General features: G+C 31.3%; 1 protein-coding gene and 1 long non-coding RNA gene across 3 annotated transcripts in view; one reads left to right on the forward strand and one right to left on the reverse strand.

Annotated features, from left to right (window-relative positions):
* The window catches only part of LOC118200712 (solute carrier family 7 member 14-like), a 349,638-nt gene that overhangs the window by 328,227 nt on the left and 6,043 nt on the right, over positions 1-15,368 (reverse strand). The window lies entirely within an intron of this gene.
* Positions 1-15,368, forward strand: part of LOC118195795 (uncharacterized) — a 102,269-nt gene that overhangs the window by 53,865 nt on the left and 33,036 nt on the right. The window contains exon 1 of one of the 2 annotated variants that reach the window (XR_015043050.1): positions 12,518-12,715. The exons of the other annotated variant lie outside the window; for it this stretch is intronic. This is a non-coding gene — a long non-coding RNA (uncharacterized LOC118195795). Of the gene's footprint in view, positions 1-12,517; positions 12,716-15,368 lie in introns of those variants that run through there. 2 annotated transcript variants of the gene reach the window in all.

The following is a 15,368-nucleotide window of genomic DNA, read 5'->3' on the forward strand; positions in this document are numbered from 1 at the left end:
TCTAAATATACTGATCTTGATAGTGTACTTAGATTTAATTTCATTTTAATAACTTAATATACATTTAAACACACTTTTAGTTTGTATTTCACCATTTGTACTGACATTTTTCATGGATACTCACAAAATTATTTTTAATTAATAAAAAAATATTTCTGACACCATATATTACTATTTATCATCTGAATCGCATACAATGTACTTGACAAATGTGTTAATTTTGTGATGAAGTTTTGAAATGTTTATCAAATACATTCGGAATTCGAGTTGGTTCTGCGTCACAAGGAAAGTGCAGGTACAGGTACTAGCACTTAAGCCACCAACTCCATGCCGTTGGTCATCAGGTATAGTTCTCACTAGATATTTATATAGAGCTGTAATGCCCAAATGTTACTTTGGAAGCAAAAGGCCCATTATTTTAATGTTTTTATGCTTCGTGAATTCATTTAGGAAGGGAGAACTGGAATGATTGCTTCTATGTTTGCTAACAGATGCAGATTTCGTAGAACTGATAAACATATCCAGTTTTCCTGTAAACATTAGAGCAATAATTATTTTCATAACGTCTGTTATCTTCGCCTTTAACTAACCTTGGTCGACCATCCAAGAACATTTAAAGCAGAATGGAAAAATAAGCAAAGCAGGTGTTCAAGTCCTCCATAATCTGTCCGAAAAGAACAAAGCCAACCTATCCATCACATGCAACGTATTGCTTCAACGGCACCATACAGAACCGTTTTTTGATCATTTGATTACTAGAGACGAAAAATGAGTCCTATATGATAATCCAAAACGCAAAAGGCAGTTTTAATAGGGGTTACAAAGGGTTTACATCCCAAAAAGGCACTTCTGTGTGTTTGGTGGAATATTCGCAGAATTGTTCATTTTGAATTGCTGAAACCTGTAAAAACTGTTAATGCAGATCTTTATTGTGAACAATTGGGTTGAGTGAATCAATCTTTAATCGAAAAATATCCGGCGATTGTCAATAGAAAAGGCATCATTCTGCACCACGACAATGAAAGACCGCACTGTGCAAGACGAACACTGGAAAAATAGTATAATGAATTGGGGTGGGAGGTACTGCCTCACCCACCCTATTCGCCCGATATCGCACCGTTGGATTTCCATTTATTCCGATCCCTACAACATTTTCTTAGTGACAAAAAATATGAAAATTTGGATGATGTCTAAAATGCTATCTCGAGATATTTTACTCAAAAACCAATTGATTTTTATCGGTCTGGGATTGAAATCGGCATACTAGATGGCAAAAGGTTGCTGATAACGAGGGTGATTATATTATTGATTAAAAGTAAAAACTTGTTACAAATTTATTCGTTTGAATTTAATGTAAGAAAGCAACATTACTTTTCGGTCCCCCTATTATATAACATATTGTTTAATACATAAATTACTGTAGGATTTGGAATTATTGCCCGAGGAAAAAGTTCATATACTCATCTTCCTTAATCTGTACCGTTCCATTCATTTTGCCAGGAAACTTTTAATAAATAACTAATTACATTTCCTTCGCTTGCTACTTTCGCCATAAGATGTTAAATGAGCCGCGTTTTTATTGTTCACTCTCTTTATGCAGTGGGAATCCGCTTATTCATGGCCTCTAGCCCCACACGGCTTCGGGTCCAGCAGATGTATAGTTCCAGCTCATTATAATTCCACACAATATGTATACGTATTATATGGATGGTACATTTGTTTCCAGCAACGTATATCTGGGATCTGCTAGGGCTTTGCTTGTAGAAATATGTCTAAGCAGATGTTAAGTGAGATGTCTAAGCAGATGTTAAGATGGGGAATTGGCAAACAAGAACTTTCCTTAATGGGTATCAGCTCTGTCTGAAAGACTATTTTGAGAGTGTAAATGACCTTTCTATTGGAGAACTACCGTACTGTTGTACAATAGAAAAGCACAACCTACTTCGCTATCGAATTTTTATCCATCTATATACATAATTGGTATACTAAAATTTAATACGTTAACATTTTAGCACAATTCTTAATGTTGTACTTAGTAGTTGGATGGTGGAAGTACAGTAATTTCAGATGGTTGTAATTTGCTGGTGAAGTAGAGAAATGTAACGCAAAAGAACATATATATTAATTTAAGTAAAAGAAGGGAAAAGATATCTCACTAATTCCCTTTTAAATCTGGATATGGCCCTTTCTCTACGTCATTGCTATGGGACAAACATCTCTTCTTCAATATTTAAAAGATACAACAGGGCAGCCTTTTTGTGGAACGTAAATACGCAAGTAAACAGTCTCACCATTTTGGATAGATTTTTTTATTAGGCAGGAGGAGAACGTTCGAGCGAAATTCCTATTTAGACACTTATTATTTCCCGAAGCATTATTGGTCTCAACTCGACCCCGATTAGGCTTAAACAGAGGAATCTTCGAATCTGCGGTGTCCGCTGAAAACATCGCAGACGAAAACATCCCGAAGAACAGAATGTAAGTCAAAAATGCCGTCGTAAAAAACACCGTGGGAGAAAAGAAAACAACGTCATCGAAAACAAACCAGTTAAAAATCTTTACAGTTTAAAAAAGAATTCGTCGTCGAAAAAGGGGTGAACAGTAAAGCATGTACAAATCACCGCATGACGCTAACATCATAGACATGCGTTTTCAGGCTTTAAAAATTAGCTTTAGGCATAATGATTTGTCAGAACTAATGAGGAATATTTTTACTTTTATAATTCATATTTTTGAACAAATAACTTTTTGCTGAAAAAATAAGAAAGAAATTTAAGCATTCAAAATCTTAAAATGAGTAGAAGATTAATGTTAGTTATACCAGCTAAAATAGATTTTAAATTTATATGGTTAAGTCATAAAGGTGACTGATTAATTAACTTCTCTCATTAAGTTTTATTCGCAATTTTCATGAAATATAGCCCAAAAATGATTAGTAAAAGGAAGATGAATAACTGCAAGTGGTCGTCTTTATTAAAAATGTTTAATTAATTTTCAGTTATAAAATTATGTTAACTGCTAAATGTATCATTCATTTCCTGCTCATTTTCAGTTTTTAAATGCTTAAACTTCCTTCTTAATTTGTCAACGAGCATTTATTAGTTAATTCATTCTGCGAACGTGCATTTATAAGTTTTAAAGCCTCAAAAACGCATGTCTACGATATTATCATCATGCGATAAATTTTAGGTGCTTTATTTTTACCACGATATTTTCAACGATGATGTTTTTAAAGTGTAAAATTTTTGAATCGCTTTATTTTCAATGACGATATTTTGTACTACGATCTTTTAGAACTGCGATGTTTTCTGCTTTCTCTCTTTTCTACGACGACGTTTTCGCCTTGCGCTGTTTTTGCCGCGATGTTTTCGCCTGTAACCAAATCTGTAGGCCGTCAATTGAATTGAATCAGCATGGAGAAATCATAAACAGGAATTCGGCTTGCGAATAATATATCCCAAGAGTAGCACCCATAATAAGCGAACCGGAGCATATATTATATAAAAAAACCGCTAGACTCCTAGTTTCTTTGAAAGTTTCTTAAATCATTATCAATAACAGTAAGAACAAAGCCTTTGTCAATGTCTGCAACTTTCAGACAACTGAGTTTCTGAACGAAGAAAATTGTGAATAAAAGCCTTTGCGTAATTCGAATTGCTAATATTATCCATGAAGTATTAGTAATAATCAGCTTTCATAAAATTCTCTGTAATTAAATATTCGTCAGTTGGTTACCATTTAAGTTACTTGAAGCGATGTGGAAGACAGCGAGACAATACAGTTAATAATATTCCCTGACAAAGAGAATTCTCGTTCGACAGACATCTTTCATCTTAGACATTTTCTACCTTCAATCTTATTTCTTTCCTTTTCCAAAAGCATATCAAAAGCGGGTTTATTCCGAAAGAAATATTTTTTCGTTTGCTAGAAAAATACAGAGTTACTCTACTTCGACGAAAATTCAATCATTTCAGTACAGTTTAGAGTGGATTTTTTTCTTCTTCGAGAAGTTACAAATAAAATTCGGAAAAATATGTCACTTAAGTAACCAAACATCTTTAAATCTCAATAAAGTGTCATCTCAAGATTTATTTAAAAATTCCATATTAAGTGAAATGACATGAAGATGAGTTAAAAAAAGGATTTAACCAATTGATCTTCAAAACCGAACGAGATTTTGTCATTAAATTCCACATTTCGTCTAAAACAGGAAAAAATGGCAATTTGAGAACTTCATATTACAATATAGTACCTTGATAAAGTGTTTGCCATAAATTCACATTTGTAAAAAAAAACTGATGTATAAAATACCATGAAACTATTTCGTTTCTCTTCTTAAATATAAGTTATGTCCATTGCTGCCATCGCGTAAAATTAATCTTTCTTTTAAAATAAAGAAGAGTATCTGTATGTTTTCAGTTCAGAAAAATTTACAGTTTTATTCTTATCTTGATGACGTTTGTCACACTTGACCTTTAAAACAAGAACAAGGTCACTATACCTGCATAATATTTCTCAAAAACTACCCAAGGAACCGCCACTCTTTATATACGTAAATTTTAAGCGAATTTAGCAAACTTTTGATTAAAACCTCAAATATTTAAAAGCTTGTGTTGCCACTTTTGAAAGTATAAGATATTTAAGTTAAGTTTAATCAGAAAACTAAGCATGTAAGTTAAGTGTGTTATCACTCAAGAAAATACAGTATATTTGTGTTTCGAATTTAATAAACAAACTCAGCAGTTTAAAAGAGATGCGTTACCACTGTCCGAATTAAAATATTTTAAGTGTGTAGTCATTCAACAAAGCGTAAGATATTTAATTTTCTTTTAAATTTATTCTATTATTAAGTAAAAAAAACTAAGCGATTTAAAAGGGATAGAACAATATTCCTTTCAATTATTATTAATTATTAGCTGTAACCGTGAAATTATACTAGCTGGATTCACTAAAATTATCTACAATACCCAACACTTAGTAAATTCATTGGTTAATAAACTCAGCCTCTTACTGCGTTCAAATTCCCGAGCTCTAAAGCAAACACGTACTAATTAATAGATAAACCACAGTTTATTACACTCATCTTCGCCGCTTATGAAAGTAAAATTGGTAAAAGATCGACTCTTCAGCTCCAAAACTCTAGAAGAAGCGGTGGGTAGTATTTGTTAAATTTTATTCGTACTATAATGCGTACTTTTTATATATCTTCTAGTTAACTTTGACCTCTTGCCTGTGTTATTGAATTAGACTCTCGCTTATGTGGGAAGGCGTAAATTTGTTGGATCAAGAAAGGCTGAACGATTTCGTTTAAGTAGTAAGGAGGTTTAACCTTACAAAGAATGTTAAAGACTGATTCTTAAAATCATTCATGATATTCCGTTTTTTTTTTTTTTTTTCCATAATCATCTATTCTACTGCATCACTTCTTCTTAAGAAATAACAGTAAGAAGATATCAATAATCCTCGGGCGTAGTTTATCTAAACAGCTCCAATGGAGGCAGACTTTAGAAACTTTTGAAATCGTAATAATTAATGGACAGTGATAGTTAGCATTTGCCCGTCATGTAATGTTATATTACTCTTCGAAGACTAATCATAACATGAATTTTAGAAAGCATTTGCTTATCTTCTTTTAAAACGCTGGAAGCTAAAAGCGGTTTGGATAAAATCTACCACTAAATGCTTGGGAAAATATAAAATGGTAAAAAAGAATTTAAAAAATGAAAGTACTATCTTATTTTTCGGATTTCAGTTTAACACTTGAAGGGTTTCATAAATTGATATACTTGCAATACGAAACGTGCGAGTCCCTCACGAAAGGTCAAAATCGATTTTCTATTACATTTGAAGGCATTTACTTTTTTTAAACTATATACAGTATCGATGAAAGTGATTGTCCTGTTTAAGGCTTCGAAAATGATGCCAAAACTGTCAAATATATGAAACTGAAGACGAATGACATGATTTAGCATCGACAAACAACAGGTAATATCTAAAAAATCGTTTTCCTTGCATTCTATAATATAGCTTTCTTTTAATTTGTGTTGTTTCAATGTCTCGTCATCCTAGTTCCTTTTGGGAAGCATATGTTATTAAAAATTCGTAAATTTATTTGTTAAATTTAAATTACTGATTATGACTGTTAGCCACGATACTGTGTCTTACTGTAATTAAATTTTGGATTCTGACTCTTAGCAACGATACTGTGTCTAAAAGCAATCGAACAAGTTTTGAAAAAAAATTCGGTAAATTACAATTCCAAAACATTCATTTAGGAGATTAGATGTTCCTGGTGTCCGATATACAAAGATCGAAATTCGGCCGTGATTGATTTGATAACTAAGAAAGGATGCAATAAAATTAAAAGCAATGATCGCTATGCAATATTATTTTCTCGCAAATCATACCAACAAAATTTCAAGAAAATTTGTTTCCCAGAATGGTAAGAAGCCGAAAGCTAACCTCAAAATTTGTCCCAAACTAACAATCAAGGAAACCGTGTAAAAGCATTCAATTTTTCTGAAATGTTTATTGCTGCGTGATATTATAATCTGTTACTTTAAATTAGGAACTTCAAAGTTATTTACAACAACCCGTATTACCTCGCAACTATGGGAACAGCAGCATAGTAAATGCATCGAGTTGCCTAATTGTTTTCCTCCACTTCATTTTCGTAGTTTTTTTCACTTCATAAAAGGCGCGTGAAGACTGACTTGAATTACTGTCTCAAATGAAGTGGAGAAAATAAGTATTGTGCGGCGATAACGACACCCATTACAATCGCAAATGGAGAGGGTTGACAAGGGCCTTGAAGTTCCTATTTTAAAGAAAGAAACTAAATCATGTTCGCTTTCTACAATGGCAACAAGAGTGGGTTTTTTTTTCATATTAAAAGTATACATAACATTTCCGTACCAAACTTCCTACCCCTTCTCGGAAATGCAGTATTTACTTGCATAATAAAATCATGCTCTATTCAGAATAAACTTCGCCCAAAAATCCATAGCGACTGCAAATTTTCCAGCATTAGGGTATATTTCAAAATAAATAAATAAATTTCTATAGAATATATATTCTGCAAAATAAAACCTTTATAGCAAAAGCTTGCGCTTTGTAATGTATGAGGAAGAGCACATTGAATCTACATATAATTCCATTATAAAAATATCAGCAAAATTATTTATTATTCAAGTATACTACTAAACGTTATCAAAGCAACTATAATTTCAGTTCAAAATCATGAACCACAACCATTGGTAAAAGACGCATAGCCAGCCAACATTATTCTTTCGTAAGAATCACTATTATTTTAAGGTGGAATTTAGCCGTGTTTCAAGCATATAAAAATTTTAATAATCTTCCCAAAATCTCACTGCTAGTTATTGCATTTGGCTGTCGTTATGCATAATGGCATAGAAGGAAATACTTCTTCAGGACTTAAAAAATATGTCCTTACATTACAGATTAAAGAAATAAAGTTAAAAGCAAATATTAAAAAAATTGGCACATTATTTAGAAGCTTAAAAGCAAGGGAAAATGTATAGGAAACTGTTTGTTTATAGGTATATTCTTCTTATACAATATGTACAGAGTACAAAATACTTCTTTTCCTAAAAATACCAATATGCCATTCTAAATCCTTATAGCTGCTCCTATACGAAAACGAGAAATATTGTTTTATTCGGAGTTTGGAAGGGTGAAATAAAAATTCATGCACTTTCCTATGAAAATAAAGTAACAGGAGAAAAATCCTGAACGTGCGCAAGTGATCCATTTTTCCGGGTTTCTTACGTAAGAAGAAAAATATTCCTATTCATCAGGAAAATGTCTAAAGTATAAGAAATGAAAGAAAAAGAAAATGGCACTGAAATGAATTCAGTCTCGGTGACTATAATTTAAAAGGGTAAGAGAAAGAGTGGTCGTTTATTCCCTCTCAGTTTCTATGAAGAGCATAAAATTAATTTCTTTTTCCATTCCTTTATTTAAATAATCACGAATTTAAACAACCATAAAATTTCAAACGTTTGTATTTAATTTCTGATTATTTTTCCTTTAGTACTATTCAGCTGCTAAATATCCTCTTTTGACCTAGAAACGTCTTCAACTGTGTCCTTCAAAAAACCTTGAATCATTATTATCATCAAAAACGTAACATTTTTTTATGCTAGGTTATACTACGCTTCCATGCATTTATCCCAACTTTCGATCATTTATTATTCTTGTTCAGATATGTACATTCAGGGCCTCGGCTCCGGGAAGTATGCATCACAAGCTAGACTCATAGTTAAGGTTATTTCAGGTCATTTGAGCATGGAGACCGAGACCAAGTGGTTTCGAATAACACTCCAACTATGCTTAATGTATGAAAAAGGCCTGCCTTCCGAAGATCAGCTAGAAATTAAATAAGGTTTCCGATCACTTCCTGTAGAAACTGCTCGTCTTGCCTCGTATGCAAATGAGCTAAAAAGGTACGATAAGATAGATAGATTGATGTACAGGTGTGGTTACAAAGTATAGTTAATTCCATACAGTTATCGTCTACGCGAAAGGGTATTTCCGCTGCAAAAAATATATTTACCTCCTCGCAAGCAACCAACAGGTGCTTTGATAGCATTGTTTAAAAATTAGAAAGGTTAATTTTTCTATTTTGAGTAAATAATGATACAAAGGTGCCGAATAATAAATGTGTACAAGGTTCTAAATGTGCCTTACATAATTCATCCATTCCCATATTATGAATCGTACACGGATATTGTTCCCTATTGTTACCACGCTTTACTTTCGCTTAAATATCGCATGACAGAAAATAAATACACAACTGGAACTCAGTACAAGAAAAGCCAAAAAGCAGATGAGTACGCAAGTAAACATAGTATATTTTGGAAGAAGCTTAGAGGATATGTGTTTCCTCTTATTCCCATTCAAGTAGTCTGAGCTTCAAGAACCTGTGGGCAGTAAGATTGGGAAGGATGAAACAAAACTCTAGACTTCTTTCTCTTAGTTAGAAGGAAGGAGACACATAGAGTTGATGCCAAATGCAGCCACTAAGAACTTTCTGAAGAAGTGAGGAAAATTCAAGTAAGCCAAGTAAAATCATCTTAATTAACTTGAGGTGAACAGAATGCCACATCTGTCGAGTGGCAAGACCTTGCGTATACTTCAGGACCATCCTGAATAACAAGGAGAAGTTGGTTGCTTTAAACAACCTTATCTTTTGAAACCTGAATCTTCCTAAAAAGATATGTAAATATGCAGTATGAATATATATATTTATATATAGATATAAATTTAAACAAATTTAAATTCTTAACAAATACGTATAAAAGTAAAAAAGCAAATTTAAATTCTAAAAAAAGGGAAAAAGCCGAAATAATTTAAAATAATTTTTAAAATGTGCAAACATGTAAAAACAAAACTATTAGATAAAGAAAGAGAAAAAGAAAGTTGTTTTTAATAAAAGAGAAACAAACCATATCTATATCTATATAGATATAGATACGGAAGGACAAAGATAACTGAGTTTTCAAGCTCCAGAAAAAAATTAGATAAATTCATATTAAATTGAAATAAAAAATCTATTAGAATGTGTACATGAATAGTGTACGTAAATACTTTTCTAATCAGTTAATAGATTTCTAGCATTTCTCATACTGGTGGTATTAGGACACTCTAGAACGAATTGCGTTTGCTATGTAAAACACCAATCACTATATACAGTTTATTTTTCTCTGACATAATTTAATTTAAAAGCCAACTTCACCCAATCAATAACTGCAATAAATGACTTTTAATGTGAAAATTGAAATGTGATTAATTTGTATTATCTTTATTTGTCCAAAGGGGCAATTTTCCCAGACGGATTATCGCCCTGCATTATATTTAAAGAAATTAAATAATGAAGAATCTGCATAAATGTGTATATTTCTCGCATTGTGATAAAACAACGGTACCTAGAACCATTCAGTTTTGAATAATGTAATCCCTCTGTGAATATGGTCATCTGGGAACTCAAATTGGAAATTTGAAATTTGTTTTATTATCAATTTCGTATTTTGTAAAAATTTAACGAATCTTTGATTAACATACTAAAGGATTTTAAAGCGAGCAATGGTAACATTGTACAGAAAAAAACATGTTTATCTCCAGCGCGCGAGACTGCGTATCGAAAATTCATAAAGATATGCTCATTTTTAAATTATTTTGTGATATTGCTGTTGAATTGAATTTTTGGTTTATGTGCGAAGAATAAGATATTTATTAAATAAAGGTGACACACAAAATGTTAAAAAGCACTCCCTTAATTTAAAATCTGAAACCTTTCAAATTTTTTTATTGTTATAAATGTTTTTAAATTGGAAAATTGATAGAAAATCGGTTAAATTCACAAAGTTGCCTCTATTATTTCAAATAAATTCCGACACTTTGAGTCATTCATTCAACAAGCAGCTAATTTCTACAGAAAACAATTCAAAGACGTAAAGCAAATCAAAATTGTCATTTTGTGCAAACCAAATAAAATAATAACTGACTTCGTAAACAAAATAATAACTTGACGATCCTCATATTTCAGATTTCCCAATAAGATATCCAGTATACATCATTCGTGATATATTCAGTGTAATGACTATTTAATGTGAATAATGGATATTAATGTGAACGATCCCTTTCGCATTAGAAAACAATCAAGTTAACTCGATATTCTGATGTACGCAAGTTAAGAGGAAAACGCAAAAAGATATATAAAGTAAAGCAAAGTTGCAATAGGATTTATTCAATACACAGTGTGTTATGAAATGAATTTTTAAAAGACGGAATTATTAATAGGCATTATTGATTCATACAACTGAATTAAGCGAAAGGAGAAAATTTTCAGCTAAGAGAAATTAATATATTGATAATAAAGTTAAGAAAGCTACGTGTTCGTGAGTTCTCTATGAAACTGATAATTTAATATAAATAATAACAATATGCAGCACAATAAATAACTGTAAGTAGCTCAATGAGAAAGCGGATATTAAGCAATTCTCCTTTAGCACAAAAGAAATATCTAAATTCTCAATATCACTCACAGTGTAAAATCTCCAAAGCAATTCAGCTGACTCTCTCAGAAGTGTAAGTTCGCGGAGCTCATTTACAACTGACTTGTTCTGGCTCTCAGAACCGTGTTTATGTTACTGAACGAGCTTCTAGGAAAAAGAAGCCATCAATGCATCTTTAATTTTTGAAGTAATTGCAAACGCATTTTTGGATTAATCCTTAATTTGAAAGCAATTAAAATCCATTTTTGAAGCTCTAGAAGCAGAGTGGCTCCTAGAGCTTCAAAAATGCGTTCTCCCAAAGCTTCAAAAAGTTGTTCAGTTGGAATGAAGTCGCCAAGGCACAGCGCATTTCCCTATATCTCGCGTTGTTGCTTAACTTCTTTTACAATTTAACGTTATTGGATTCAGAATTAAAACAGTTACAATGCTACGCAAAACTTAAACACTTGTATACAAAACATTTGGCTAGAAACTCAGTTTCAAGCAAAATAAACCCTGAAAGCATCAAACAAATAAATAAAGCAATACACAATAATATACAAAACCAACAATGCAATCAAACTAATTTAAATATTTCCAGAAATTTACAGCAACAATACTGTTGTCATATGTTTATCCGGAAGCTAATATAAGCTAGCTCATAGTCGCAAGCGTAAATTTAAAATAGTGCTATTGCTTTTCCTCAAGATCAGATGCAAATATCGTAATACTAAAAGCAAATATCGTAATACTAAAAGCAAATATCGTAATACTAAAAGCAAATATCGTAATACTAAATGCAAATATCGTAATAATACATACCAAAAAAGACGCAAAGAAATGCTGCAACTGTTAACAATGCCATCATATTTCTAGTTTCTAAATTAAAGCCTGTGAAATGTGAAGTGCAATGTAAAGCCGATTAACGTTGAGCGAAGCATATACAATCCTCAGAGTGTGGCAACTGGAGGACAGCCATCCAGCTAATTATCAAAGAAAATTACCGATTTTGCGCTTAGTTAAATCGCTTAGTGCTAACGAAGCGGTAAGATTTATTCAAACGGTTAACTCATCTTAAGCGGAAACACAAATAATTTGTCTACTCTTCATCCTACTCAAAGTGATACAAAGTACACTGCGGGGAAAAAAAAACTCAACTTAGGATATGTATTAGATTTATATATAGCATTGTTCTAACATAGATATTTTGACACAAAATTGGACTTTTTCTGAACTGGCATGCCATCTTTTTCCATATTTCGATTCTACGACTCAAATTATGCCAAACTGCCAAGTTCTGTAAAAGTCGCACGAACAGTTTTTAAAAAATTAGCTCTCAAAACTTTAACTCGTCCATGTTAATTGAATCTTGGGTATATTTATTAACCATCTCGGCTGATCTTTGGAATATGGTAACTGGTAGTTTGGCGACATTTTGGAGGCGATAAAGGTTACTACCTAAGACTTTGGTAATAATGTGAGAAGTACTCAGTTCCGATTACGCATTATTTTGTGTGAGGGAAATGAGAGATCATGAGATACGTCATGTGACATTAATGGACGAATTACAGTTCTTTAATCGGAAAAGGGGGAATTTGGAAAACTGTAGTACTATATTATTTTGTATTAAGCTTCATTGTGTGTTGTGTGAAATAGTGGAAGTGTGCGTGCCACGTAATGAAGATTCTGAAGATTAGGTAAGTTAGTATTTTTAATCATTTGAGGATATTATTTTTATGCATTGTTCTAAATGTAAGGAGTAAATAAATTAATATGAGATTATTTGAAAATTGTTATTAGCAATGATTTAGTTTAAAGTAATTACGATTGTAATCTAATTTTTATTAATTTAATGTATGTGCTTATTTATATTTTAAGTAGTGTTTTTAATTTAATTATATTTTAATTTAATGATCGTGATTTTGTGAGTTATATGTTTGTAGTATTTTGGAATACGTTTGAGTAGAATACGTTGAGTATTTTCATGCATTTTCGTGAAATTTTTCTAATTTATGAGAAAAAAGCAGTGTACATGGATATAGTGAAGAGTGTGCGCTATGCCATTTTTGTGCAATTCTGGGATGTTTTTTTAAGTAAAAATAAGTCGACGTGTACATGGTTTAGTGATATTTTAATTAAATGATAGTTATTTTGTGAATTTTATGTTTGTAGGAATTTGGTATACGTTTCAGTTGAAGTAAACGTGTATGGAAAATAATTTAAATATTTGACACTAAGTATTTTTAACCATTTGTAATGTTTGCGGTATGAATTCGTTGGTGACGTTTATAATATAATAGATAATTCAGAGGTAAAAGTTTTTGGATATTTTATTTATTTTATACGGGGAAATGTTCATTCTTGGAAAGGGTATATACTTTTTCGCGATCAGGTAATTTCATATATGTGCTTTTTACCGAGTTTACAGATTCACAGAATTTTTTTGCATTTTCGTGCAAATTTTTGTAATTTATGAGAAAATAGCAGTGTAGATGGACAAAGTTAAGAGTGTGTGCAATGCCATTTTTGTGCAATTCTAGGATCTTTTTTTAAGTAAAAATAAGTTGACGTGTAAATGGTTTATGTGTATGTGCTATTCTGAAAAACGCGCAAGGAGTTTGCTATTGTGCACTTTTTCCCAATTATACAGTTAATATTTGTCATGATTAAGCAGTTTTGTTACATAAAATTTCTAGCATAAGTGTAATTCGGCTAGTAGATTGTTGGAAAAAGTGTTCAGTAAATAAAAAGAAAAGAAACATGTCTTTACTTCGTGAAGACAAAATGGCGGCGAAAAAAAAAAAATAGAGGGTTGCTGTAGCAGAGTTGGTCGCCAAATTTTCGCCAAAAAATCGCCAAGTTACCATAATCCAAAGATCAACCAATATCTCTTTCTTATTAACTTTATTTGATTCTTACTTTCACATTTCGAAATTTAAGTTCATTCCAAATAAAATTCACCCATTTTTTATGATTTATTTTTAAATTTGTTTTTTATATAATTTATATAAATTTTTCGAAAAAGCATTTTGAATTATAATATATAAAAGTTTTACCATCATCTTAAAGTAGATGGAATTCGAAGCATAACTACAAAAAATTAGAGTTTTTTATTCAAAATTTCCTAGGATATACGTGAATTTACATATTGGCGCATTTTGAAATTTGGCATATTTGTTATAAGCGATAATAACGCCAAATGTGGTTTACGCACTTTGTTAAAATTATTTGCAAGTATGAACGATGACTTTTTACCGTTCGTCTGCAATGAAAAAAGGGAAAGGAAAGTAGGTTGTTATAAATCAAAAAGTTCGCCAAGTGAAATATTCTTGGTGCAAGCTGAAGAAAAAAGAGGGGGAAGATGAAGTTTTAAATTTCTCCGTAAATTTCGCACCAAATTTTACAAAAATTTAATATCTGAGCATAATTTGAGTAGTAAAATCGAAATATGGAAAAAAATTGGCATGTAAGTTCAGAAAAAGTTCGATTTTGTGTCAAAATACCTATATTAGAACAATGCTATATATAAATCTAATAAATATCCTAAGTCGCGCTTTCGAGACATGAAAAACGTAGCTTGGATTTTGTCAATCGGCCCAGTAGAACGGGGATACCTTTTTTTTTTCAGTCTACATTAACACTAATAAAGATAGCCAATAATAATTATAAAAATATTTGAAAATACATTTATGTATCCAAAATATATGCATATGTTTTTGAAGCTACGCTCACCGGAATGAGACTCTTAAGTTATCAGATTATTTATTAGAAAAAAAATCTATTTATTTCCTCAAATACTATTTACAGCAACCAAGCAAATTTAATTTTCTGAACAAATTTTATTTTCTGAAATCGAAAACAATGACACCTCTTTGAAGCATTTCAAAGAGGTGTTATTGTTTTCTATTTCTTCAAACTTTCCACCAAAAAGATATCAATTTTCAATCAATATTTATTTATTTGACGTAGTTTACGAGCAATTTCATTCATCTTCGGTATTATAAAAGTGAGTTGCTGTATGCAGCAGGAATCAATCCTTTAAAAATCATTTTATCTAAAATATTTCAAAGCAATTATTTTATACCATGACTATCATATCATAAATAAAGTAGGTTTCTAATATTAAGTCGGTTGCAAAATTTATGATCCTACTTTTTGCGTATATTATAAAATTAAATGTAATGATGTTTTAGTAAGACATAGTTTGCAAGCCCGTTTACATGTTTCTGCTTTTAATTTTGCTTAAAAGTAATACTCTTTTATAAAAGTTTAATTCATTTTTAAACAATCTTACGTTCCCCCCCCCCAAAAAAAAAATGATGAAACTAATGCCGAAGATCAAATAGTGAA

The sequence above is a fragment of the Stegodyphus dumicola genome, chromosome 1, assembly GCF_044657685.1.
Source record: "Stegodyphus dumicola isolate Sdum_Otavi_A_Nest chromosome 1, ASM4465768v1".
NCBI classification, from domain to species: Eukaryota; Metazoa; Arthropoda; class Arachnida; order Araneae; family Eresidae; genus Stegodyphus; species Stegodyphus dumicola.